Source organism: Humulus lupulus, chromosome 3 (assembly GCF_963169125.1).
Source record: "Humulus lupulus chromosome 3, drHumLupu1.1, whole genome shotgun sequence".
Taxonomy (NCBI): Eukaryota; Viridiplantae; Streptophyta; class Magnoliopsida; order Rosales; family Cannabaceae; genus Humulus; species Humulus lupulus.
In genome coordinates, this window is record NC_084795.1 from 66,251,356 (window position 1) to 66,256,501 (window position 5,146).

The 5,146-nt window shown below is 38.3% G+C and overlaps 1 long non-coding RNA gene across 2 annotated transcripts; it reads left to right on the forward strand.

Moving 5' to 3' along the window:
• Positions 1-929: 929 nt before the first annotated feature.
• Positions 930-4,659, forward strand: LOC133821172 (uncharacterized). 2 transcript variants are annotated; one of them, XR_009887354.1, is made up of 4 exons: positions 930-1,116; positions 1,199-1,277; positions 2,824-2,889; positions 3,881-4,659. It is a non-coding gene; the product is annotated as an uncharacterized LOC133821172 (long non-coding RNA). The 2 variants fall into 2 exon arrangements; XR_009887355.1 differs by lacking the exon at positions 2,824-2,889 and having other exon boundaries at positions 932-1,116; positions 3,881-4,657.
• The last annotated feature ends 487 nt before the right edge of the window (positions 4,660-5,146 follow it).

The window sequence follows — 5,146 nt, forward strand, 5'->3', positions numbered from 1 at the left end:
CCTCGCTATGCGAGGGTGGGGGATTTGTTGTGGCATCCGTGCCCCTAGCCTCGCGACGCTGCACCCGGGAGGAGGAGAGGCAGCCTCGCTATGCGAGGGACCCTCGCTATGCAAGCGTGCTACCTTGTTGCGACGCCCGAGCCGTGCCTATACCTGAGGGAAAAGGGCCAGCCTCGCTACGCGAGGTACCCTCGCTATGCGAGGGTGTGGTCTTGCCACGACGCTCGTGCTGCTTGTAACGTCCTACGTTTTCGGGTACCTTTAAACGACTCGGGTCGGTATTTTTCCCCCGGGTTAAGAATATTATTTTAAATAATATTATATTTTGTTTGTAAGTATTCCATGAGTTATTGCTAGCCAAAATATGAATTTTGTGATTTTAAAAGTCAAGATAAGACTTTCGGTCCTGGACCGACACAAAAACCCTGATCGGGTAAAAATCTCGGAAAATAAAACGAAAAATCATGGCAATTATATTTTGGGCATAAAATACATTCATAAAAGTTAAGGTTTGGTCAAAAATAATAAACCTAAAAGAAAATGGAAATTTTAGGGCATTTTGTGTTAAATGCCTAATTTTGCCGAAATGGGGAATTTTATTCCATGAATGGACCTTAGGTTAAATTTTATTATGTGATTAATTAAATTAAATGTGAGAGACATTTAATTTAATTAATTAATGTTAAGTTTGGTGATTAAAACTTAATAAGAGTGAAAAAAGGTGTCAAAAGTCAATTTGGACTTTTCTTCTTATAAACCTTTATTAACCTTTATAAAAAATAAAAAATAAATAAAAAAAATTAATGGTCACATATATGGAAAAGGGTGGCTGGCCATGTGCTATTTTAGAGTGGTGTGAACCCAATTTTATAAAATTCAAATCCCATTTAATTAAGAAGTCAAGTGGGCAAGTGGGTAGAAAAGCACTAAAGTGTTTTGTGATATTTTAAAGAGTTGTGTGAGCCATTCTAACCCCCAAATCCGACCACTCTCCCTCCCTCATTCACTCTCATCTGATTTTTGAAGACTCTCTCAAGTGTTCTCTCCATTTTGAACCCCAAGAACACCAAAGAAACTTGGAAGCTAAGTCTTGGTCTAGGAAGGGTTTTCCCTAAGGTAAAGTTTCATTAATCTAGACTTTTGTCAAGTTTTAATCATAGAGTTTCAAATAGCTAATTACCTATGTTGTTGGAGGAAGTTGGTTAGGGTTTTTGAAAGGTTTTGAAGGAGTCAAAGCTTATAGGAAGGTCCAAACCTTAAGCAAGAACACCAAAGAGGTAAAAAGTTTACTTTTGATGATTTTGTTGTAGGGTTTTTAGTTTTAAGCATTATTTTGTATATCTAATGCTTAGAGTTTCTTGTTGATGATGTAATAAGGTTATGGTAGTTGTTTAATAATTTTTATGATGCATGTGTATTGATTTTTGAAAATGGGAACCAAAACCCCCAAGGGTTTTGTAGGATACCCTAAAACAAAACATGTTTTGAGCTGTGACTTCCAAGGGGTCAAGCAGCCACTGTATATTTTTTTTGTAAACTTTAATTGTACTGTGATGTTGTTGAGATTGAGTACATAAAATTGAGCTTTTGAAACACTAAAAAATGTTTAGAAATGAGTAAGTTATGCTATTTCAAAGATTAGGTAAAAAACTGTTTTTTCGTATTCTTATTTTCGGAACCAAGTTTGGACAGCCACTGTATAGGGAAAATGAACCCAGTTTTTTCTAAAATTTTGTGGACATATTTCTGGCATAACCTATTAGTCCACTGTAAAATTTGGTAAGAAAATATTAAACGGTTTGAAAGTTATTAACTGTCAAAGTTTGGAAAAAATAAGGACTTGAAAATAAGGTCATTTTTACCTCATTGTTGGAAAATGATTTCACCAATCAAAAATGCTCATTTTGACCTAATATTTTACAAAGACCTAAATGGCATAACAAAAATGGAATTGGGAAATTTTGGAAACAATTGGGTAAGTAAATTTCAAGTTATGAACTAACGAAGTATGTAGTTAAAAATGTGAAAATTAGGTTTTTCACACTTAGTGTAAAAATGAGATTTTGGAACATAAGGTAAAAAGTAAAATTTTGCTTATTTCAAGATATAAATTGGTAAGTCTTGAAATCATATTTTCACTAAAATTATCCCTTTGAGTTTAAATGAATTATTTTTATTAAAGAATTTTTATTCTTTCTAAAAATAAGAGATTTAATTTATTAGTAGTTAATAAATTAAAAGAGGGTTTAAAACCCTATATTTTGAGAAAATAATTAAATAAATTATTTTCCTAGTAAGTAAAATTGATTTATTGCTTTTGGAAAATTAATTAGTCAAGATGAGAAATTTATAACGGTTTTCCTAATTAAGACAAATTAGGCAATTTTCTTAAAACGGTTTTTAGATATTAAAACCTTAAGAAAAATAAAAGGAAAATTTAAAGAGTTTATTTTCTTTAAAAATAATTAAGGAATTTATTTGTATTTTCTGGATATAATACCGGCTAAAATCTTACATATTTTAACCGACTAGTCGAAAGTGCGGGTTAATAGCGATACCTTGAAAGAATAAGATTTTTAGCGGATTGTGGGAAATACCATTGTGATACCCGAGCCTAGGTATCGAGACCTTAGGATAGGTCTCCCCGAGACTTAGGGCTTAGTCTCGAATATTTTGTATAACTTTCCTTAATAGGTTTAAAACCAAATAAGGATTATAAATCCTTACAAATGACTTTTATTAAAATGACCAAACTGCCCAAAATAATAATAATGAATTATTAGTGCCATAATTAATCCGAGTATACTGTATGGATAACTACAGTATTGGCTAAGCGTAACTGGACTGAACGTTGGAGGGTGAAAACCTGCTGAGCGCTAAGGACTCCAAGTAAGTCAACTTATATTGTATGGCTGCAACATGAAATGATTATTGTCTTGTATGTTAGTATAGGGATACATGCACATATGTAGGCTGTCATAGAAAGTTGCTTAGAGACGTTAGTCTAGTGAGTGCTGATTTAGAAAATATGAACGGTAGAAGTCCGTCATATCCTAGACGGTTGATCCCCGTCACACTGCTTGATTTTATTTATGTCCGGTTCATTACCGCGACGAGTGGCCATGAGATGAGGATAAGCTGGTTAAACCTAGGGGCGCCAAGATAAATGGGACCTAGGGGCCCTCATGCTTACTTAATCATTGGACGGTTAGAATCCGAGCAAGTGCTCTGATAAGTTATTCCCGGATAGCAGCCGTGAATATTGGCCATTCCGTGAGAGTGCCTAGAGATACTAGGGGTTGCCAAGATTGAGTGAGGTTGAACACCCTAGGGGCAGCTGCTCACCAGCACCACTGATTAACATAGAAGTCTCCGTAAAACCGTGTAAATTGGATTACACTCTTGAATAAGTAGCGATGCCCTAGGTAACACGATAGTTACCCTTGATGAGAATATTTATTGGCTAGATCTTAGTGTGGAGACTCGGTTCTCTTTTACAGATTAGCAATTATGTTGGAGGGCGCGTTACGCATGAATTGTTAGAAATTGTCGAGCGTTGGTCTCGAATTATGTTGTGATATAATATATCTGCTTGCTCTGGGATTTTCTGAGTGCAGGGATATAATTGTTGATAAGATATAGTTGTGATATAATATATCTACTTGTTCTGGGATTTTTCTGAGTGCAGGATTTTTATCTAGTTACGAATTAATTTATCATTGGTTATCAGGCATGACCATAAGTTTGCCAGGACGCTTTAGCGTTCTTGAAATTCATTGTGTAGGGTCCGGATGGGTCCGGATCCCTATTTCTCTATCTGCTTTGTTTGGAAGTTGATCTTACTAAGCGTTTTCGCTTACCTAGTTGTTTCATGTTGTAGGTAAGAACAAGGGCAAGGCAGAGCAGTGAGCGCTGGAGTCTTCCTTGCAAATGTACATGTGGACCGACCTTTTGGGAAGCCTTTTTATTTTTGGAAATGTTGTGTAATTTTCCTAAACTAGGCTCACTCTAATCTTTATAAAACATGTTTGTAACTAAATGTTAAGTATGGCCATACGACTTTTTAAAAAGTTTTTTTTTCTATGGGTTTTTGAGACATTTTGTTAAATGAAAACATTTATATTTCCGCATTATTGAGTCTTGAAAATCCGGGTCGTTACACTGCTAGCCTCGTGTCTATGCGATCCGCATAAGCCGGCCTTGACCCCTGGCGCCTTGACTTCTCAGGACATGCATAGGTTGAAGCCTCCTTGACATAGGCACGGGATCACTTGGAGGAACCTTGTTGATATGCCAAACGAACATGGAGCATTGAACGGGAATTGATGAGGACGACCGAGTACGGAACACGTGCGCTGACACGGGGCGTACGGTTGTGGAGAGAACAGAGGCACAACCCTATGATCTGTGTCTGAGGAGTAGTGGCGGTACGGACCTGTACGAAGAGTAGTGGTACCACTTGGACACCCCCGACCATATGCCAGAGTCGACAGTACTTTGTCCTGGGCCACGGCTCTGACACCACCAGGGTAGACACCACTACGCCCTGAGCCACTACACTACCAGAGTACCTGTGTACGTCCCTGTGGTTTGGGACTTGTTTGTATCCTGGGCCAATAGAGCCCCCCCTATAAATAGGCACCAACCCCTCAGGATAAGGGGTTGGAAAACTGAGTGTATGAAAAAGACTTAAGAAATATATGTTTCTGGTTTTCATTGTTGCCTGAGTTTTCTTCTGTTGATTAGAGTTATTTCTATCTGATTCAAAGCTTCTTGTAGTATTAAGATTGAAGTTTTCTAACCATCAATCGTTGACGAGTTCTTACCGTCAACAGTTTGGTGCCGTCTGTGGGAACGTAAGCACCAAGCTACTGTTCTGCCATTACTTCCGGCAAGGAGAAATGCCAAGACGTTCGAAGCGACTCAGGGAGCCTCGAGAGGTAGAGGTCCACCTTACCGGAGTCCAGCTGAAGGTCTCCATGAAGGATCCACCTCCACCCCGAGACGTAGAGCCCCCAAGGGACCCTGAGGTTCACGAGAATGACAGGGAGGCCTCGTCACCGGCCATCCCACCCGGTGAAAATCCTCCAAGGACAACTACTGCACCACCTGGGAATGCCAACGAGTTCCCTCCTCCGAAACCACC